Source organism: Rhinopithecus bieti, unplaced genomic scaffold (assembly GCF_001698545.2).
Source record: "Rhinopithecus bieti isolate Rb0 unplaced genomic scaffold, ASM169854v2 scaffold_32955, whole genome shotgun sequence".
NCBI classification, from domain to species: domain Eukaryota; kingdom Metazoa; phylum Chordata; class Mammalia; order Primates; family Cercopithecidae; genus Rhinopithecus; species Rhinopithecus bieti.
In genome coordinates this window covers 2,475,823-2,500,001 of record NW_016814423.1, presented here as the reverse complement: position 1 = coordinate 2,500,001, position 24,179 = coordinate 2,475,823, and the positions used below count along the sequence as shown (strand labels likewise).

At 40.7% G+C, this 24,179-nt stretch overlaps 1 protein-coding gene across 1 annotated transcript in view; it reads right to left on the bottom strand.

Annotated features, from left to right (window-relative positions):
- Positions 1-24,179, bottom strand: part of ELF1 (E74 like ETS transcription factor 1) — a 121,820-nt gene that overhangs the window by 95,408 nt on the left and 2,233 nt on the right. The window lies entirely within an intron of this gene.

The following is a 24,179-nucleotide window of genomic DNA, read 5'->3' as shown; positions in this document are numbered from 1 at the left end:
GAGAGAGAGAGAGAAAGAAAGAGAGAGAGAGAGAGAGAGAGAGAGAAAGAAAAGAAAGGAAAGGAAGAGAAAGAAAGAAAAGAAATCTCATTTAGATATATGAAATGTACATACTGTGGATATGTTTATTTCTAAAATTAGATATGGATCAAGTCAGTATATACCTTGCTATATATATTAAGCTTTCATGGCTGCTCCTGGAATTGTCAACATGTATATTTAAACTATTAGCTGAGAGAGATTGAGTCAACTGAATGAATTTAAATGCCAACTGATTTCAGATACTATTTATTTCCTCCACTGAAACAGAATTTATAAAAAGAATTTATTGTGCTAGGGCTTATTTTCCTTTTTATCGTTACCTCTTCTCTTTGAACTCAAATCTGAAAACTTCTAGTACAAAAATATAGAATACTCTAATTTCCATATCTAGGAAACTTAGGCTAAAAAAAGCTTTGTTTGAAACCATCCCATAGGTTGGAAGCTAACACGCTATCACTGTCAGAGATGGAAAAAGAAAAGATCACACCATTAACATGGCAAATGACCAAAATCAATGTTCCCCACTATTTAAATAGAAAAATAAAATTTAAAAGACTGAGATTGTTACAAATCTTTCAATCAAGCAGAATTTATTTTGTTGATGTTAACGCCTCTCAAAAGTATAATCCCAGGTTCCAAGAATTGTGCAGAATTTCTACATGTGAGCTTAAACGTAAAACACAGTTAATTTTCTATGCTCTATCACTAGCTTCGTTAAACCAAATCCTCTTTCCCACTTCTGCATGGACAGGTAACTAGGTGGTATGGGTAACAGGTAACTAGGGTATTTTACTACCCACCAAAAGTGGACCTCTTAGACAACAGTCTATGTATTTTCAGGAGCTTATCAAAGGCAAAAGGGGCCATGGCTTTTGTCTATACTATATTCTCATCACCTAGGACAGGGCCCAAAACTCAGCAGAAACTCAGACATGAATGAGTGACTTTCCTAAAACTGCTCACTGAGGGGAAAAATGTAGCATATCAGGATTTTAGTAAACATTGAAATATCTTTAAAGACATGACTTGGCCCCTATGACTTGATATAGATCAATTCAAGGTTCTATTGCAGGCATTATTCTGAGTGTTACGGTTTCCTCTGATATTAAAAATAACCAAGAACTGATGGTATGATTATATTCTTTATAAAGCTCCCAGGTAATAGGCTGACTGCAATCTCAAGTTGTTTGTATAGAGATATTTTATCTCTCATAATTAAATTTTAAATTCAATATTAAAAATAATTTATCTTTTACTTCAGGAGCCTGTAACCAGGAATGCACCCCTTAAAGGAACTTCATGAAGACACATGCCAACTCCTGGAAATGGATTCCGTAGTACAGGTGGTTAGGCTTATGAGAACCACTGCTGTTTTTGTTTGTTTGTTTGTTTTGGGGGATGGGGGACAGTTGTTTTTGTTTTTTGAGACACAGTCTTGCTCTGTCACCCAGGCTGGAGTGCAGTGACAGGACCTTGGCACCTCAGCTTACGGCAATTTCTGCCTCCAGGCGATCCTCCCACCTCAGCCTCCTGAGTAGCTGGGACTACAGGCGTGCACCACAATGTCTGGCTAATTTTTGTATTTTTTTGTAGAGGTAGGGTTTTGCCATGTTGCCACAGCTGGTCTCAAACTCCTGAGCTCAAGCGATCTGCCTGCCTCAGCCTCCCAATGTGCTGGGATCACAGGTGTGAACAACCACACACGGCCACCACTGCTCTGTTTCTATGTAGCCCTGGCATCTATCTAGTTACTGGTCTTCACACAGCAGTCACTCAAAGACATTTGCTAACCTACTATTCAATAATCTCTAAATGTTGCAGAGAGGAAATCTAATTTTTATACTGAGTTTAGAATGAAACTTAAGCTCCTCCTTTGCTACTCTTCAGGTAAAAGAGTGCTCATCATATCACAGAAAAATAGTATCACAGTCTCCTCCTAACTGACTGTTTCTCTATCACCAACTGCCTACTTTAAATTCACCTATCACTGTGCTATTAGAGAAGTCTTCCTTAAGAACAACTCTGAGAGTGAAATGATTATCACTTATGGCCCAAAAAACAAAAAGAAATAAAAATAACTGATTTCTTAGAGGCAAAATTAAAAGCCAGACTATTATGGTGTTCAAGGCTTTCATAATCTGACTTTAATTTCCCTGACTTTTCCAGCCCTATCTTCCTGACTCCCCCTCACTCCCCAGCCCGACAGCTGTACGGAAATTTCCTGAATTGCCCCATTCCTATTTGTCTCACTTCCTTATAACTGTTCCCTGAGCCTGAAAAGCACTTGCCTTATTTCCCATCCTATCCCCGACCTCTGCCTAATGAACATCCATCCATCAAGTCTCAATTTCAATGCCTCCTCTGCAGAAGGATTTCCTCAACAGCCCCACTTACAATTACTGTGAGAACTGATCATCGCAGAACTGGAAGAGACCTTAGAGATACTTTATCCAGTCCAGTGGTTTCTAAAGTTTTTACTTGAGTAGCTGAATTCTTATAAAGGCTTCAAGGAACCCTGACACTCCATACATTTAAGTCTTCACTGTAGGAAAGCTTAAAACACGAATCCAATCCAATCTCATTTTAAAAATAGAGATAAGAGGTCTGTACCAAGTGACTTCCCAATGTCAAGTTAGTGACTGATTTGAGGGACTCTGTCATTCATTTAACAAATATTTACTCAGCACTTACTATGTGCCAGGTACTGTTCTAGCCCCTTGCTACACAGCAAACAAAAGAGACATACTGATGATAAATAAACCCTATTCGGCCTATGCAGAAGACAGATGAATCTAGGAGAATCATGGTGGATTATCATAAGCTTAACCAAGCGGTGACTCCATTTGCAGCTGCTGTACCAGATGTGAGTTCATTCTTTAGCCTCAACACATTTCCTGGCATTTGTTATATACAGCTATCAATCTGGCAAATGTCTTTTTCCCCCATACCTGTCCATGAGGCCCACCAGAAGCAGTTTCCTTTCAAATGGCAAGGCCAAAAATACCTTCACTGTCCTAACTCAGGGATATATCAACCCCCTACCCCTATGTTATAATTTAGTTCACAGGGATCTTGATCACCTTTCCCCCCAAGATAACATATTAGTCCATTATATCAATGACATTATGCTCGCTGGACCTAATGAGCAATGAGTAGCAACTACTCTAGGTTTAATGATAGCACATCGCATGTCAGAAGCTGGAAAATAAATGACTAAAATTTGAGGGCCTTCTATTTCAGTGTGATGTCTAGGGGTCTATTGGTGTGAGGCATATCATGACATCTCTTCTAGGGTAAAGGATAAATTGTTGCATCTGCCCCCCCCTACTACCAAGAAAAAGGCACCATACTTAAGTCGTTTATTTAGATTTTGGAGGCAACACATTCCTCATTTAAGTGTTACTCCAGCCCAATCACCAAGTGACCAGAAAAGCTGCTAGTTTTGAGTAGGACCCAGAACAGACGGCTCCGTAACAAATCTGTAACAAATCTGCTCTGCAAGCTGCTCTGCCACTTGGGCCTATGACCCAGCAGATCCAATGGTACTTGAGGTATCAGCAGTTGGCAGGCCTCTCTCTACAGGTGAATCACAGCACAGGCCTGTAGGATTTTGGAGCAAGACCTTGCCATCATCTGTAGATAATACTTCCCTTTTGAGAGACAGCTCTTGACCTGCTACTGGACCTTAGTAGAAACTGAACATTCACCACAGGCCACCAAGTTACTCAATCTACTTGTCTATCATGAAGTGGGTGTTACCTGACCCACTCCAAGCCACAAGGCTGGGCATGCATAGCACCATTCCATCATCAAACCGAGGTAACATATATGTGATTGGGCCTGCATAGGTCCTAAAGGCACAAGTTACATGAAATGGCCCAAATGCCCATGGTTCCTGGTGCTACACTGTCTTTTCTCACCCAGATTGTACCTCTGGCCTCATGAGGAATATTCTACAATCAGCTGACAGAGCCTTGTTTCCAGATAGTTCTGCATGATATGCGAGCACCACCCAAAAGCGGACAGCTGCAGTGCTACAGCCCTTTTTCTGCAACATCCAGTCATGAAATCTTCCCAGCCGGCAGAACTTACGGCAGCACACCCAGTTGTGCACTTTGCTGTGAAGGAGAAATGGCCAGATCTGTGATTATACATCAATGCATGGGTTATTGACAATGGTTGACAGGATGCTCAGGGACTTCGAAGGAACATAACTAGAAAATTGGTGACAAAGAAATTTGGGGCAGAACAGATCTCTCCTAACTGGGCAACAGACGTGAAGATATTTGTCTCATGTGAATAGTCACCAAAGGGTGACCTTAGCAGAGGGGGGCTTTAATAATCAAGCGGATAGCATGACCTGTTTTGTGGATACCAGTCAGCCATTTTCCCCAGCCACCTGTCATTGCCCAGGAGGCTAATCCTGGACATGGTGGCAGGGATGGAGGTTATTCACGGGCTCAGCAACATGGACTTCCACTCACTACAGCTCACCTGGGTATAGCCATAGCTAAGTGCCCAATCTGCCAGCAGCAGAGACCAGCAAAGAGCCCCCAGTATGACACCATTCCCTGGGGTGATCAGCCAGCTACCTGGTGGCCGGCTGAGTACGTTAGGCTGCTTCCATCACAGGAGCAGCAGTTTGTTCTTATTGCAACAGACACCCTAGATACAAATGTGCCTTTCCTGCATGCAATGCTTCTCCCAAAACTACCATCCATGGACTCACAGAACGCCTTATCTACCATCACGGCATTCTACACAGCACTGCTTCCGTCCATGGAACTTATCTCAGTCACAAAAGTGGAGTAATGGGCTCAAGCTCATGGAATTCATTGGTCTTACCATGTTCCCTGCCATCCTGAAGCAGCCAGCTTGACAGGATGGTGAAATGGACCTTAGAAGATGCCGTTACAGTGCCAACTAGGTGATAATACCTTGCAGATCTAGTGCTAGGTTCTCCAGAAGGCTGTATACATTCTGAGTTAGCATCCACACCACATGGTACTGTTTTTCCCATAGCCAGGATTCAATATTCCTTGTTTCCTGAACCAAGGAATACATATAGGAATGGCATTACTCACCATTACCCACTAGCAAAATTTTTGCTTCCTGTTCCCATAACTTTATGCTCTGTTGGCCTAGAAGTCTTAGTTCCAGAGAGAGAGGAATACTTCCACCAGGAAACACAACACTGATTCCATGGAACTGGAGTCAAAACTACCATCCAGCATCTTTGGGCTCCTCATGCCTCTGAGTCAATGTAGCTGGGGGTGATTAATCTAAACTAGGAATGGGAAGCTGGACTACTAACTCACAGTGCAGGTAAAGAAGAGCATATCTGGAATACAGGAGATCCCTTGGGGCATCGCTTAGTATTATCATGCCCTGTAAATAAGTCAACAGGAAACTAAAACAACCCAATCCAGGAAGGTCTACTAATAGCCCAAACCCTTTAAGAATGAAGACTCCACCAAATAAAGAACCACAATCAGCTAAGGCGTTTGCTGAAGGCAAAGAGAATACAGAATGTGTAGTACATGAAGGTAGTTATCAATGCCAGCTATAACCACCTGACCAGTTGGGGAAATGAGGATTTTAATTGTCATGACTATGTTCTCCCTATTTTGTTCAGAATACATTTGTGTGTATATATACATAGATATAACAAAGCAAATCTTTGTGTTCTTTCCTCTTATTCCTTTACTACGTAACGTAAGATGTATTTACTTTATGTCAGCATTTAAATATTGTTAATTTATTTTTTTATCTTTTTGAGACAGAGTCTCACTCTGTTGCCCAGGCTGGAGTGAAGTGGCGCAATCTCGGCTCCCTGCAACCTCTGCCTCCCAGGTTCAAGCGATTCTTATGCCTCAGCCTCCCGAGTAGCTGGGACTAAAAAAGTGCGTGCCACCACGCCTGGCTAATTTTTCTATTTTTATTATTGTATTTTTAGAGACAGGGTTTCAGCATATTGGCCAGGCTCGTCTTAAACTCCAGACCTCATGATCCGCCCACCTTCGCCTCCCAAAGTGCTAGGATTACAGGTGTGAGCCACCACGCCTGCCCAAGTATTGTTAATTTTACATCATATAATTAAATTGTGGGATATAAGAGGAGAACAACATTCAAGAGCTTTACCTCCTCTTCTGGGGAGAAATCAGTGCATTTTCAGTTGTATGCAGGGTAGTTGTATCATTTTAGGCAGAACTACAATTTCGCAATTGTCTCTATTTGGAGATTAAGTATGGTTTAAGGAGATGCGCATGGGTGCCACGTTGACAAGGGGTGGACTTGTGATGGTTAATTTCAGATGTCAATTTAACTGAATTAAGGGATACCCAGATAACTGGTACAGTATTATTTTTGAGTATGTCTGTGAGGGTGAGGGTGTTTCCAGAGAGACTGGCATTTCTTTTTTATATTTTTGAAACAGAGTCTTGTTCTGTAGCCCAGGCCTGAGTGCAGTGGCCTGATCACAGCCTCAACCTCCCAGGCTCAGGTGATCCTCCCACCTCAGTCTCCCAAAGTGCAAGGATTACAGGTGTGAGCCAAAGTGCCCAGGGAGATTAGCATTTCCATCAGTGGACTCCATAAGGAAGATCTGCCCTCATCCAATGTGGGTGGGCACCATCAATTGACTAAGGACCTGGATAGAAAGGTGAATTCTCTCTTTCTTGGAGCTGGGGCACCCCCCTTCTCCAGCAACTGGAAAGATCGCAGTTACCAAAACTGAGACAGGAAAGAGGACAAATGGCAATGGTTTGAGGTAGAGGAATATCAGAGTTCGGTTCTGAACACATTAAGCTTCAGATGCTCATTAGTTACCAGACTAGAGACACCAAATTAGATATGCAGTCCTGGAGTTGAATATAAAGTCCTAAAGCCCAGGTTAGAGGTATGGGCTAGAGATCATAAACTTGGGAATAATTAACATACATATATATTTATATTTATATTACATTAACATGTATATAATATTAAAGCTATAGGTTAAAAAAGTAACAATGACAGATTCTTGGGACACTCCATCATTTAGAAGTATGAGGCATCATTAAGAAAGATGAGGCATAACTAACAAAGAAGGCTAAAAGGAGTACTCAGAAATGTAGGAAAAAAACAAGGCATGTGTGTTTCCAAGAATAAGGAATGAGCAACTGTGCCAAATGCTGATGGCAGATCAAGTTAGATAAGGTCTGAGAAAAAAATGACCGTTGAATTTGGCAACATGGAGGTCACTGTTGTTTTAAAAGGGAAGTTTTCATGGTACAGCAAAGGTAAAAACAAACAAAAAAAGTTATTAGAAAAAGTTTAAGAGAGAATAAGAGATGAAAAACTGAAAACAAAGTAATTTTGGGTCAGGTGTGGTGGCTCACATCTATAAATCCAACATTTTGGGAGACTAAGGTAGGAGGATCACTTGAGCCCAGAAATTTAAGAGCAGCCTGGGTAACACAGTGAGAACCTGTGTCTACAAAAAATAAAAACAAATAAAAATTAGCCAGACTTGGTGGTATGTGCCTGTGGTCCCAGCTACTGGGAAGACTGAGGTGGGAAGATTACTTAAACCCAGGAGATTGAGGCTGCAGTGAACCGTGATCACGCCACTGTACTCCAGCCTGGGTAGGAGTGAGACTCTGTCTCGCACACATAAAAATAAAGTAATTTTGTTGTGAAAGGGTAAAGATAAAGCTTTTTTGATTTGGGTTTTGTTTGTTTGTTTTTGGGGGGCGGTGCGGGGAGGTGACGCCTTTTTAAGAAAAGTCATATCTGGCCAGGCATCGTGGCTCATGCCTGTAATCCTAGTACTTTGGGGAGCTGAAGCAGGTGAATCACTTGAGCCTAGAAGTTCAATAGTAGCCTGGGCAACATGATGAAACCCCATTTCTACAAAAAAATAAAAGAAATGAGCCAGGCATGGTGGTGCACACCGGGGGGTCCCAGGTACTCAAGTGGCTAAGGTGGGAGGATCACTTGAAGCCAAGAGGTTGAGGCTGCAGTAAGCCATAATGGTATCATTGCTCTCCAGCCTGGGTGAAAGAGTAAGACTCTATTTCAAAAAAAAAAAAAGAAAAAGAAAAGAAGTACCTTTACTATCTAGAACATGCCATTTTGTATTACTGTCAATTTTGTACAAGTCTGTTTCTACACTGATAAGCCAGTAATGTATCTGAGAGCAGGAAATGTATTGTGCAGCTTCTACAACTAAGTGTGGACAAGTTATTTCACACTACTATGGGATTTCAGTTTCCTTTTTTGTAAAATATTGGGACAATCTAGAGAGTTGATAATTTTGAAGATCCATTCTAGTTCTGACATTTGATTTTATATATAGCCTCTCCAAGTTCTCAGAATAGCATCTACAGAACTGAGGACAAAAAATCAAACTGAGGCTACACTTAAAACAAGTCTCCTTGGCCAGGCTCAGTGGCTCACGCCTGCAATCCCAGCACTCTGGGAAGCCGAGGTGGGTGGATCACGAGGTCAGGAGTTCAAAAGCAGCCTAGCCAAGATGGTGAAACCCTGTCTCTACTAAAAATACAAAAAAATTAGTCAGGCGTGGTGGTGGGCACCTGTAATCCCAGCTACGAGGGAGGCTAAGGCAGAGAATTGCTTGAACCCAGGAGGCAGAGGTTGCAGTGAGCCAAAATCACGCCACTGCACTCCAGCCTGGGCAACAGAGCAAGACTCCATCTCAAAAAAAAAAAAAAAAAAAACAATCAAGTCTCCTCATCCAATTGTTATATAATTTGCTAAGGTAACACGTAACGTTAACAGGTACCCAGAATAACATAGAAGTTTTATAAAATCCACGAAAATTTAATTATACATATTATGCTTCACTAATAAAATGTAGAAATATGGCCGGGCATGGGGGCTCACGCCTGTAATCCCAGCACTTCGGGAGGCCGAGGCGGGCGGATCACTAAGGTCAGGAGACAGAGACCATCCTGGCTAACACATGAAACCCCGTCTCTACTAAAAAAAACAAAAACAAAAACAAAAAAAATTAGCCAGGCGTGGTGGCGGACACCTGTAATCCCAGCCACTCAGGAGGCTGAGGCAGGAGAATGGCATGAACCCAGGAGGTGGAGCTTGCAGTTAGCCAACATCACACCACTGCACTCTAGCCTGGGCGACAGAGGAAGACTCTGTCTCAAAAAAAAAAAAAAAAAGCAGAAATACCACACTAACATTCTAGAAACATTCTTTTTATCTTATAGCAGTAGGATATTTCAGCAAATGGACTGTTAGCACACAAGTTCAAAACCGGTCATCTTAAATACACCAAAATTTCAGTTCTTAAAATAAAAAAGACAACTACCTTTGCCATTAGTAAAATTTAAAGCAATATCATAGAAGGCAACCCTCTTATTTTAAAGTAGGCTGATTTAGAATGCCTATTTTTATTTGATATTTATTTATTTACTTTTTTTTTTTTGAGACAGAGTTTCTTGCCCAGGCTGGAGTGCAATGGCACGATCTCGGCTCACTGCAACCTCTGCCTCTGCCTCCTGGGTTCGAGTGATTCTCCTGCCTCAGTCTCCCAAGTAGCTAGGATTACAGGCATGCACCACTATGCCCAGCTAATTTTGCATTTTATTTATTTTATTTTATTTTATTTTTTTTTGAAAGGAGTCTCGCTCTGTCGCCCAGACTGGAGTGCAGTGGCTCAATCTCAGCTCACTGCAAACTCCGCCTCCCGGGTTTACGCCATTCTCCTGCCTCAGCCTCCCGAGTAGCTGGGACTATAGGCGCCCGCCACCTCGCCCGGCTAGTTTTTTGTATTTTTTAGTAGAGACGGGGTTTCACCGTGTTAGCCAGGATGGTCTCGATCTCCTGACCTCGTGATCCGCCCGCCTCGGCCTCCCAAAGTGCTGGGATTACAGGCTTGAGCCACCGCGCCCGGCCAATTTTGCATTTTTTAAGTAGAGACGGGGCTTCACCATATTGGCCAGGCTGGTCTCGAACTCCTGACCTCAAGTGATCCGCCTGCCTCAGCCTCCTAAAGTGCTGGAATTACAAGCGTGAGCCACCGCACCCAGTGGTATTTCTTAATTACCTGTAAAACAAAGATTCTATTTATAAGGAGATTAAGAAAAAACAGGGCCAGGTACAGTGTCTCATGCCTGTAATCCCAGCACTGAGGTGAGAGGATCACTTGAGGCCAGGAGTTCAAGACCAGCCTGGGCAACACAGTGAGACCCTGTCTCTACAAAAAACAAAACAATTAGCCCGGTATAGTGGTGCAAGCCTGTAGTCCCAGGTACTCAGGAGACCGAGGCAGAAGATTCTCCTGAGCCCAGGAGTTTGAGGTCACAATGAGCTACAGTTGTACCACTGCACCCACCCTGGGTGAGACAGCAAGACCTTGTTTCTAAAAAAAACACAAGAAAGAAAAGAAAAAACTTAGTATTATGGTTACAATTCTCATAAATAGAAGCACTCAATGTTAAATGTTAAGTCATAATGTCCTACGGACTGATGACTGACTTGGCTTAACCTTTTGCTTTAGGCCTGAATCACAGAACCCTTAGCTCCCGAAATGATTTTTAAAAATTATCCCTGCTATTATTACTTTTGCTCTTTGGTAAAAGAGAAAACAAATATAAAGAGAAAAGAAAGGGAATTTTAGGACACATTAAAAAAATGTGAACTTTAACTTCTCTTAGTTACACTTCTGGTCATAACAGAAATGAGGAAACTAACATTAGCAACTAGCCATGTAGCCTCATGACTAAGAATATGGGGTTTGGAGTGGGTGACCCAGGCTGAGTCCTAATTCTACTACTGACCAGTTGTATAACGTAGAGCTACTTAAAATCTCTAAGCCTCTGTTTTCACATCTGTGAAAGGGACAGTTAAAATCCTTATTTCACAAACTAATTCACTTAAATTACCTGTTATAGTGCCAGGACACATAGTATGTTCTCAAATACATAACGAAAAGAGGCAGATAAACAAGCTGCAGTACATCCATACTTAGCAATAAAATGGAGCTAACTATTGATAAATACAACTTAGATGACAATCAAAAGTGTTATGAAAAAAGCCATGGTCAAAGGGTTACATACTGCAGGGGTCCTCAACCCCAAGGCAGGCAAGCATCACCACCTGAGCTCCGCCTCCTGTCAGAGCAGGCAGAGAATTAGATTTTTATAGAAGAGGAAACCCTACTGTGAACTGTGCATGCAAAGTATCTAGGTTACGCACTCCTTATGAGAATCTAATGCCCAGTGATTTGGGGTGGAACAGTTTCATCCTGAAACCATCCCACCCACTTCTGTGGAAAAATTGTCTTCCATGAAACTGGTCCCTGGTGCCAAAAAGGTTAGGGACCACTGAATACTGTATGATTCCATTTACATAACATTTCCTGAAGAGACAAAACTACATTGATGGAGAACAGATCAGTGGTTGCCAGGGATATAGATTGGTGGGAGGGTGTGACTACTCAGAGAGCATGAGGATTTTGGGAAGTGATGAATTGTTCTATATCCTGATTACGGTGATGGTTACACAAACCTAGACACGTGTCAAAATTCACAGATCTGTACATAAAAAAGTCAACTTTAATTTATGATAATTTGAAAAATAAAATGAAATTTTAAAAAACCTCCAATAGCCCCATAACTCATTAATTCAGTCCATAATCACAAGAAAACAAGAGACACAATCAAATTGAGGGACATTCTACAAAACACCTGACTGTTACTCTTCCAGACTGTCAAGGTCAAAAAGGAGATTTGAGGGGATAAGAGAGATAACAATTAAGTGCAGTGTGGTATACCTTGGACTAGATCCTGGAACAGAAAAAGGACATTAGTGGAAAAGCTGAGAAAATCCTAATAAAGTCTACAGTTAACAGCACTGTACCAATGTTTCTTAGTTTTGATCACTATACTATGACTGCATAAGATGTTAACACCAGTGGACGCTGGATAAAGAATATACAGGACCTCTTTGTGCTATTTAAGAAACTCTTTTCTAAACTTAAAATCATTTCAAAATAAGTTTTAAAAAAATGCCAGCATCTTTAAGAAAAGTCTGTAATAATTTCATAAAGCAAAATACATTTCTTTCAAAACAAACTGATGCCATCATGCATACTTTGATTAAAATGATTTTACCTATACTAAGAGTATATGTTATCTGAAAGGGATTAAAACAGACTCCACCATATATTATGCAACTTATTAGCCATACTCATTGCCAGCATATATGCTTATAACTTTTATAATTCTATCATTTGATTTCCCAATTCAAGAATAATTTATTTTTAAAGCAATGTCTCAAATACTACCCCTTAATATTCCTATTGGAAAAAAAAAAAAAAAAAAAAAAACCTTCACCAGTCTATCAGCACCCATAGAAAAATTCCAATACAAAACATTTATCTATCTTGACTTCAGTCTACCTTACTATGCCTTACCTCTAGGCATTCCACCCCCCGGCATGTACTCCACAATCTGGCTCTGTCCTGTTTAAGTAAAGTGTATACTTTTCAAATATTTCTTACACTCTATAGGAGATATTATTTATTTATTTATATTTTTTGAGACAGAGTCTCACTCTGTCACACAGGCTAGAATGCAGTGGCACGATCTAGGCTCACTGCAACCTCTGCCTCCCAGGTTCAAGGGATCCTCCTACCTCAGCCTCCTGAGTACCTGGGATTACAGCTGCATGCCATCACACTTGGCTAATTTTTGTATTTTTAGTAAAGACAAAGTTTCACCATGTTGCTCAGTTTTAACTCCTGACCTTAAGTAATTCGCCTGCCTGGGCCTCCCAAAGTGCTGGGGTTATAGCTTTTTCTTTGAGACAAGGTCTCCATCTGTCACCCAGGCTGGAGTGCAGTGGTGCAAACACAGCTTACTGCCGCCTTCATCTCCAGGGCTCAAGTGATCTTCTCACCTCAGCCTCCCGAGTAGCTGGGATTATGGGCACACCACTACGCCCAGCTAATTTTTTAATATTTTGTAGTGACAGGATACCACTATGTTACCCCAGCTAGTCTCAAATTCTGGGCTCAAGCAATCCTCCCACCTCAGCCTGCTAAAGTGCTGGGCAGGTGTAAGCTACCATGCCCAGCCGAAGATATTTTTTAATTCAAGTTTTTCCTTTAAAAAAAAAAAGAAAGAACCCGAATTGGCACCCTGTCACACACTGCAATCCCAACTACAACTACTATTCATTCTCACTCCCTGCTTTTCACAGCCAAACTTCCTCAAAAGATGTGTATATACTGTCCTTACCTACTCCATTTCTTCATCTCCCACTCATTCTTCAACTCAGCCTAATCTAACTTAATCCTGCCCCTATTATGCCACTAAATCTAACTAAAGACCTCCCAGGGCTAAATCCAATTAACATTTTCAGAACTTGTTGTGTTAGGCCTATCACTGTAAACACTTCTTTGGCTTCTCTGATAACACTCTCACCTGATTTTGCCTCAATTCTAGACAGCTCTTTCTCAGTTTTCTCTGCCCCACCTCCTCACCACTTACCACTGGAGGTCCTAAAAGCTCAAAGTCTTCTTACTCCAGACTCTCCCAAGACAAATAGCAATTTTTAGGGCTTCAAACTACCAAGTCACAGTATCAAGGTGAAAATCACTTATCCTCAATTACCCTTGACAATTCCCTTAAGTTCACCCTTTAAGTACACTTTACCATATGAACAGCCCACAATGGCAGCCAATATACAATCCCATCCAACATTCAACCACCACACTAAACAGGTAGCTTATAAGTTAAAGACCAAGGGTACAGGGCTGGGCGCGGTGGCTCAAGCCTGTAATCCCAGCACTTTGGGAGGCCGAGACGGGCGGATCACGAGGTCAGGAGATCGAGACCATCCTGGCTAACACGGTGAAACCCCGTCTCTACTAAAATACAAAAAACTAGCCGGGCGAGGTGGCGGGCGCCTATAGTCCCAGCTACTCCGGAGGCTGAGGCAGGAGAATGGCGGAAAACCCGGGAGGCGGAGCTTGCAGTGAGCTGAGATCTGGCCACTGCACTCCAGCCCGGGCTAAAGAGCAAGACTCCGTCTCAAAAAAAAAAAAAAAAAGACCAAGGGTACCAAAAGTACATCATTTTCTTGCTCCTATGCCATTCCACCTCCATAATCCCTCATTTAACACCCATCAATATCTGCCCACTCTGCTGAAGATAAAAATCAAAATATTTAACATAGCCGAGAATATCTTATATTATTTGATACCTTGCAGCCTTATCTCCCATCACATCTTACTTTCTACATTACTGCCCTCCAGGCCTTTAATTTCCCAAAGTATACTCTTTCTTCCTTGCAGAGCATTTGCAAAATGCTACTTCCTCAATCTACTGTGTCTTCCCTTTTCTCCCTTTCTCTTATATAAGGCTTAGTCATCCTTTGGGTCTCTACAGAAACATCATGTCCTTAGGGCAGCCTTCTCAATCCAGCCCTTCCCCACACCTTATTAGGGGTCTCCTGCCATGCATGTACACTTAAGCACACTTTTTACTTGTTCGATCAATGTCTGTCTCTCCCACTAAACTGTAAGCTTCATGAGGATCTTGTCAGGTTTATCATTGTTTTATCCCAGCACCTAACACTTACATATTGGTGAAATAAGAAACTTCATCATTACAGATGCTTTTTACACTCATAAATAATGAGCATACAGTATCCAAATACAAATTGAAATCTGCTTTTTAAAATTATTTAATTGGGGTAAAGTAGAACAAAATGTATCATCTTAATCGTTTTTAAGTACACCGTTCAATAGTCTTTAGTACATTCACATTGTGGTGCAACAAAACTCTTCTAATCTTTCAAAGCTGAAACTCTATATCCATTAAACAGTAACCCCCATTCTCCCTTACCCGCAGTTCCTGGCAACCACCATTCTACTTAAGTCTCTGTGAAACTATTCTAGATACCTCATATAAGGTGAATCATGTAGTACTATCTTCTTTGTGACTGGCTTATTTCACTTAGCATGTCCTCAAGGTTACGTAGCATGTGTCAGAATTTCCTTCCTTTTTAAGGCTGAATGCCATTTCATTGTATGTACACAGCACACTTTATTTAACCATTCATCCACCGATTGATCTTTGGGTTGCTTCTACCTTTTGGTAACATAATAAGTATTTATTATTGTAATGCTGCTAAGAACAACAGTGTACAAATATCTCTGAGACCCTGCTTTCAATTATTTTGAGTATATATCAAAAAGCAGAATTGCTGGATGATAATTCTCTTTCAAAAAAAAATTTTTTTTTGAGACGGAGTCTTGATCTATTACCCAGTCTGGAGTGCAGTGGCACAGTCTCAGTTCACTGCAACCTCTGCCTCCCAGGTTCAAGCGATTCTTCTGCTTCAGCCTCCCAAGTAGCTGGGACTACAGGTACCCGCCACTAAGCCCGGCTAATTTTTGTATTTTTAGTAGAGACAGGGTTTCACCATATTGGCCAGGCTGGTCTCGAACTCCTGACCTCGTGATCCGCCCGCCTCAGCCTCCCAAAGTGCTGGGATTACAGGCGTGAGCCACTGCACCTGGCCTCTTTCAAATTTTTTTAGAAAGTGCCATCCTGTTTTCCATTATGGCCAGACCATTTTACATCCCCACCAACACAGGCATTCTTGTACAAGAGTTTCAATTTTTTCACATCCTTGCCAATACCTGCTATATTCTGTTTTGTTTTAATAGGACCCATCCTAATCAGTATCAGGTTGTGACTGCTTTCATATAAACTTTATGTGCCTTCATTTTCCTACAAATTTGTGGCAAAAAGCCATCTAAAAATATGTTCCATAAACAAATAACCTTCTAGAAGGTAATGGCAAGGCAAAAGAAAAAAGTTTTTCAAAGTCGCATTTTAAGGGACAGTAACATTGTAGTTCATGTGAAATGGCATTAAAACAAAGGAAAAAAAAAAAAAGGAAAGGCATTCCCACTCATATCTGAAATTCTCTGATGCCACCTGCCTGCATGGAGCTTCAAATTCCTTGAGCAAGCTTATGTTTTGCCTCCCTTCAGGATACTCCTCCTTCACTACTGCCCCAGATTCATGCGCTGGGACACCTTCTCCCATTCTCTTTGCCTGTGGCTGTACCTTTCCTTTCTATTTCAGCTCTGCGCACCTTGGCATTAGACTGTATCAATGATAAACACAGATGTTTGAACAGCAGGGGTAAAATGAATCCCATCACAACCTTGCAAAGTTGAATGTTTGATTAAAACTGAAAATGAAACACACACACATACACACACACACACACACACACAACCTGAAAACGGATAAAAAAGCTTCATATAGAGCAATATATCAACACATCCTAAATCAGAAATGTATCTTGGTCTCTGGACTCCAAATTCAAAAAACTTTAAGTAATAAGATTAAACTACAAATAAAGATTTAAGACAATCTAGAATGATTCTCTCGATCAAAAGTCACTAGGCTAGACACCTTCCCAAAATTTAAAATAAAGCACAAACATGTTTTAAATCAAAGGTATGTATTCAATAGTGATTAGTCTGCATCCAAAAATAAAAGATGTTTTCAAGTTTGCATACACACAAAATTTATAGAATAGTTGTTACTGCTTTTTCAAAGTTCGAGTCATCTATATTAGAAGTACTTTTCTTTTTCTTTTTTTTTTGAGACAGAGTCTCACTCAGTCTTTCACCCAGGCTAGAGTGCAATGGCGTGATATTGACTCACTGCAACCTCCACTTCCCAGGTTCAAGCGATTCTCCTGACAGGCCCTCCAAGTAGCTGAGATTACAGGTGTGCACCACCACGCCCAGCTAATTTTTGTATTTTTAGTAGAGACGGGGTTTCATCATGTTGGCCAGGCTGGTCTAGAACTCCTGACCTCAAGTGATCCACCCACCTCAGCTCCCCAAGTGCTGGGATTACAGGCGTGAGACACTGCACCTGGCCAGAATTACTTTTCAAAGAAGAAAATGTTTTAGTATTTACATTTGTGAAAATGAACTCAGGAGTGAACACTTCCATTAATCCTGAAATAGTAACCATTATAGCACAAAAATGTAGAAAGATATTGTGTGATAAAGTTTCTTAAGTATTGGTTAAATGTTAAACTAAAAATGTATTTACATAAGTTCATTGTCATTTACAGTTTTAAAAAGGATATCATAGCAAAACCATTAAAGAAGGTTAGAAAACAAATATATCTTCAAGTTTACTGACTCTTCATTCAATACCTAGGTGAAAAGTAACTACATCACCAAGTATTCTGAAAGTTACTTTCCTTGGCCGGGCACAGTGGCTCACACCTGTAATAATCCCGGCACTTTAGGAGGCCAAGGCGCCCAGCATTTAGAGTTTGCAGTGAGCCATGATCATGACACAGCACTCCAGCCTGGGAGACAGAGACTCCCTGTCTCAATAAATAAATAAATGAGTAAATACTTAAAAATAAATTTAAGAAAGTAAGTTACTTGTCTTAAACTGTATCTAAATAATACTAACCTAATCTAAATAATCTAAATTATATGGCAATTTACCTTGTAGACCTACATAAACATGTGCACTTTCATTATAGTCTACTTCACTTACAATTACACAGTACTGTTTGTAGAATATAAGATATACATGTTAGCAAAAAATAATTTTGAAAAGTTACCCACAACTCCATATATTTACTTTGAAAAAGTTAAATAAAACCAAACACTTAAAGTTTATTGTGTTTGTCAAACTACATTTTTCAGAAGAACTGTCTCAGAGAAATATTTAAATAATGAAAGTCTCCAGGCACAGTGGCTCACACCTGTAATCTCAGCACTTTGGGAGGCTGAGGCAGGAGGATCACTTGAGGTCAAGAGTTCGAGACCAGCCTGGCCAATACAGTGAAATCCCATCTCTACTAAAACTACAAAAATTAGCCGGACATGGTGATGCATGCCTGTAATTCTAGCTACTTGTGAGGCTGAGGCATGAGAACTGCTTGAACTCAGGAGGCGGAGCTTGCAGTGAGCCGAGATCATGCTACTGCACTCCAGCCTGGGTGACAGAGTGAGACTCCGACTCAAAAACAAACAAACAAAAAGACCATTAACATTATAGTTGACCATTAGTACATTACCAAAATGCAAGGTCCTTATGGTGAAGTATCAGGTCCCTATGGGGAAGCATCAGTGGCAAGGGGGTCAATCAATGATTCATCCATTCTCCTCAGTGTGGATATCACCTTCTTAACGAAGGCACAATTGCTGACCTCAGAAGGCTGCTTCAGCCCACTTCTGCTTTACTGGTGACACAAATTTCAAGCCCTAAATGGCTATCCCACCCCTTCTGACACCTCTGGAAATTCAAGTGGGTAAGACATTTATAACATTATTGGCTGTAAACAGCTCATCTCTTGGGAAAGTTTTATTTGGTCATGAGTCCAAAACTGAAACATTTCCTGAGTTGCAGTGAGCAAATAAGTATTTCACAATCACCATTTTATTTTGATTCAAGCCAGTTTATGAAACTACCAAAATAGTATAATTTGTGAGCAGAGTGTCCTTCTAAATAAGTAGCATAATATAACCCAAACTCATTTGTGTAAATACAATTAAGGCAATCCGTCCAAAACAGAGAACTTTTAACAACTAAAACCAAATCCACAAAAAAACAAGGCAAGAAGGCCACCTTCACTTAGCCAAAAAAGGGTATGGTGGGATGTTTGATATATTTCTCAAAAAATACAACTCTCAAGGATAATACCTTATGTCTTATAAAATGGGATGAAAAAAATCAGTACAACAAAAGGGACAAAAGACTATTTCACAACAGGCCTACATGCCACAATATTTTTAAAAACCAACCCTTTCACATGAAATTTCTGGAGCAAAGAAGTACCATCTAAAAGCATTCTTGAATCATTGCAGCTTTTAAAACTACTGGTTCCATTTTAGATTCCCTTTATTTAAAAGCCTCAGAAAAAGTTCAGAGAACAAACTAATTTCAAGCTTTCTATTTAATGAGCATCACCTGCGTGCACCCACGTGGAAGAACCAAAGCCAGTTCTAAAACAGTAAATCACAAATGAATGAAACTTTAATTCTTGATGGTTTTAGTCTTGATATTTTGTCCACAGGGTGGCAGTCTCATAGTATTAACTTGTTCATGAAGTCAATGCACAATTTTAGAGTTCGAAAGCCACAGACACATGCAGGTATGCAATAAATTTATTAGCTGGCCAATGCTAAGAGTAAAAACTGCCAGTACCCTCCAATAAACTCCATGCTTCATAACTTCTCTATTTCTTTTGGAAATATTTACTTTCTGAAGTCGTAGATTTTTCCTTCAGTGTTATCTCTTGTATCCGATCCTTTCTATTCTGCTGCCACCACCCTATTTAGGGAGAGAGTAGAAGCAAGGAGAGCTGTTAGGAGATTATTATTGGACTGCTGGAAGTCTGTTACCTCTGTCAAGGCCTAAAGGAGTGGGAACAGGTAAGGGATAGTAGAGACGGAGACCACAGATATAATCCTTCCATCCTCCAGTTCAACCTGCACGTTACTACCAAATTCGTTTCATTAAAACATTCCTCGTATTACCAGAAATCTCTTTCCCTAACTAAACTACTTAGCTCCAAATCCAAAGGGCTTCCAAAATCTCCTTGTCAAGGGTCTTCGTAAAATAAACTTTGTTTTGCTTTAAATAGACTTTGCCACTTCTTGATTTTCATTCATTCATTCAAATGTTTTCTGAATGTTTACCAGGTGCCAAGCCCTGCTTCAAGTCTGATGATACAGAGGAAAACAAGTCAAAGCCCCTGCCTCCAAAGTTACACTCCTGACAGTACAGTCTGTGAGCTGGAGGATATGTCCCCAGACACTTCCAGCTCTCTGCAGGTCAGAGGTATGGTTCTTCCTAAGTATGAGCCATTGGAGGCACACCAGGCATCGGGAGGACAGTAAAAACACATTGTCCACTACAGACCCTAATCTATTTTCACAGCCTTATTTCCCATTCTTATCCTACTTGCAACCTCAGCTCCGTTAAAATGTGCTAGTAACTGTTGGCGTGCCTCTGCTCCTGCTTGCTTCCTCTCAATGCCTTGTCCCCGTCCCTGTCTCTACTAGCAAAAGCCTAACCAGCCTTCAAAGTTTACCTCGAATGCTGCCTCTCACAGGAGGCCTTTCCTCATTCCCCTCACACAAACTCAGATGTGGATTTTGAACACCATCAAACACTTATGATCCCTGGCTTAGTCCCCTCTGAGCATGTATCACACTATGTATTGTATCATAATTATCTGTATACTTATCTAACCTCCTCCATCAGTTATTTACTGAGCACTTGCCACATTTGTGGAACTAACTAGGAGCTGAAGTTTTCCCATTAAATTACTCCATTATTATTTTAATTTTTATTTTCTAGAGAGAGGGTGTCACCCTGTTGTCCAGGCTGGAGTTCAGTGGTGCGATCACAGCTCACTGCAGCCTCAACCCAACCCCCCAGGGTTCAAGCAATCCTACCACCTCAGCCTCCTGAGGAGCTGGGACTACAGGCATGCACCACCACACCAGCTAATTTTTGTATTTTTTTTTTCCGTAGAGGTAAGTTTCACCATGTTGCCCAGGCTGCTATTATTTTAAAACAGATAATATCCAAATGATAAATGTAAAATCTAGAGATCAAATATTCTATTTGGTTTTTATTGCTTCAATCCTTTTTAAGAGGTTGGTTGAGATAAAACTTACATACCATGAAGTTTATCTATTTAAAGTGTACAATTCAACATTATTTAGTACATTTATAGAGTTATAGAGCTATCACTGTAATCTATTTTAGGACTTTCAATCACCCTAAATTTACTATCCACATTGGCAGTCACCTCACCCGAAACCTCCCTATCCCCTCTAAGCTAAGGCAACCACTAATCTACCCTCTTTATAGATTTGCCTATTTTGGATATTTCATATAAATGGAATAAAAATGTGGTCTTTCATGCCTGGCTCCTTAGTGTAATGTTCTTGTGATTGAGTACCTCATCCCTTTTTATTCCCAAATAGTCCACTATGTGGATACACTACATTTTACCTATTCACCCTATTTACTCATCAGCTGAGGGACATTCAGGTTGTTTCTACTTTTTGCTTATGAATAATGCTGCTATAAACATTTGTGTACAAGGTTTGGTGTGGGTATGTTTTCATTTCTACTGGGTACATACCTCGGAGTGGAAATACTGGGTTATATGGTAACTGTTTAACAGCTTGAGGAACTGCTGAACTGTTTTCCAAAGCAACTGCACCATTCTACATTTCCAGCAGCACCGTATGAGGGTTCCAACTTCTTTACTATTGTTTGAATCTTTACTACATACAGAAGAACGATCTCATTATATGATATCCTTGCCTTCAGGGAACTTATATTGACAGAATAAGACAAGAAATAAACAGAAACAAATAAACAGGTTAATTTCAGATACTAAGAAAATGAAAAAAAAAAGTCATAAAGTAACCAGAAAGTAACCAAGGAAGAGGGATCTCAGGTGGTCAGAAAAGATCTCTCTGAGAAGGTAATGTTGACCTGAGATGTGCAGAGCTAGAGGGGGAATATTACAGGCAAAGGAAAAAGGCAAGTAACGAAACTCCGAGACAAGTATAAGTTTGGCATGACAAAAAGGAAGCCTTCGTAGCCAAGATACAATGAAGTAGTAGATAAGGTAGGACCTGAGGTTACGAGGGTAGGGTCCAGACAATGTTGGACCTCCGAGACCATGATAAGGTCTTCAGATTTTAGCTGAAATGCAGTAATTGTTTTAAAATCCCTTCTACTTCTTTAAATACCAGCGTTCATCTCGGCAAACATTTACTGAACTTTCACGTCTTTCTTTCCCGAAGACCTTGTCTCTTAAAAAAAAAAAAAAAAAAAAAAAAAAGAGAGACAAGGTCTTCGGGTCTTGCTCTGTCACCTGGAGTGTAGTGGCGCCATCACAGCTCACTGCAGCCTTGAATTCCTGGGCTCAAAGGATCCTCCCACCTTAGGCTTGCAAGTAGCTAGGACTACAGGCATGTGGCATCACACGTGGCTAATTTTTTTACATTTTATTTTTGTAGAGACAGGCTCTTGGTAAGTTGTCCAGGCTCTCTCACTCTTTTCTTTCTTTTTTTTTTTCCCCCTGAGGTGGAGTCTCGCTCTGTCTCCAAGGCTAGAGTGCAGTGGCATGATCCTGAGATCCTGGCTTATTGCAATCTCTGCCTCCAGGGCTCAAGCGATCTTCCCACCTGGGCCTCCTGAATAGCTGATACAGGCGCAGCGTGTGCCACAACGCCCGGCTAAGTTTTTGTATTTTTGGTAGAGATGTGATTTCACCATGTTGATCTGCCTGCCTCAGCCTCCCAAAGTGCTAGGATTACAGGCACGAGCCACCACATCCTGCCTCTTTCATATATCTTCTAATAACACCTAACAGTAGCAAATATTAAAGAGGTTATTTGGGTAAATCGACAGCACTCAGTGTCACTAATTTATGGCCCAAGAGAGAGCTCCTAAAATATGCCTGCCAATAGCACAAGTGTAAGAATGAATCCTCACAAATTGATCACCTAGCCTTAACCAATTTAAGATATGTCTTACTGACAGTAACGAGCAGCTGTCTTCGAATACCAAGGTCACTTTCAACAAAGCAAGACAGATCATTCTCATACTTTAAACCTAGATTTCATTCCTATAAAGTGAATTCTAATTAACTGATTGCTTTTCTCCATTCTATTAATTACAAATTAATATTCAACTCCTAAACATAAAATCTACGGACACAAAACAGTCTACGTTTCTTTATTGCTTGAATCTTTTAAAACAAGAATTTTCACATGCCACTGCTATCTTTGGGTTTTCCAAGAGACAGAAATGGTTTAAAAAATTTTTGCGACATAAAATGTCACTCCTTGATAAAAGAACCTGTTACCTACTCAAAATTTTATCAAGTTAAAATTCCTTTCTACATTCCCAGCTTGATTTCCCATGGCTCTCCCTGCAGGCACTCTGTGCTCCTGCCAAACCGACTACTTGCCAGCCTCATACTTGTTCACCCTACCTGAGTTTTATGATTCACATTCCCCAACAGGAGAAATCCAACCAGTTCTTCAAGGTCCACTCTCCCCTCTAGGTCTCTCCTCCAGTCCTCTCCCTAGAGCAGAACCGATTCCTCACCTGTTACTCCAGTAGCACTTCTACAACTCAGACGTTGCCTTACCACATTCTATGTAATGCACAACTACACGAAAGATAAATCCGTGTTTTATACAGAGATGACCCAACTACTTCCTTTGTGTTCGCCCCCCAGTATATGGTACTATTTGCAATTACCGAGTGCACAGTTGAAAATAACATCCATTTTAGCACCATTTGGTATAATGTTGTAAACTCATTACAAAATGCAAGGTCAACGCCTGGCATGGTGGCTCACGCCTGTAATCCTAGCACCTAGCACTTTGAGAGGCCAAGGCGGGTGGATCACCTGAGGTCAGGGGTTCGAGACCAGCCTGGCCAACATGGTGAAACACTGTCTCTACTCAAAATACAAAAATTAGCCGTGCGTGGTGGCGGGTGCCTGTAGTCCCAGCTACTTGGGAGGCTGAGGCACAAGAATAGCTTGAATCTGGGAGGCGGAGGTTGCAGTGAGCTGAGATCGGGCCAATGCACACCAGCCTGGGTTACAGAGGGAGACTGTCTCAAAAAAAAAAAAAAAGGTCAAAACTTAAGGCCTCTCTGGGGACAATTAAGGCAGAGTTATCCAAGTTATCTTTCCTTCTTTCCAAATTTTCAACTACTGTATAATTCTTTAGTAACTGCTTCTTAATGACACACTATTACTTATTTAAATGAAACTTCCACTTTCATTATCTATTCAAGAATCACTCAACAATTCTTGTAACTCTATTTAAAATTTGTGAGTCATATGTGTTATCAAAAATGTATGGCTCTAAAGCCAGAGAACAGAGAAGGTGAAAAGTCTCATCATACAGCTAATCACAGAAACCAAAATATTATTCGACTCAGTATTCTATCCACTAGCTAACATGAAGAACCCGAATATCAGTAAATCCAAAAGCATCTGGTGGTGCTTGGTGTGTAGCAAACACACAAGTATTTGAATTAATGAAGATGATTTAAAATACT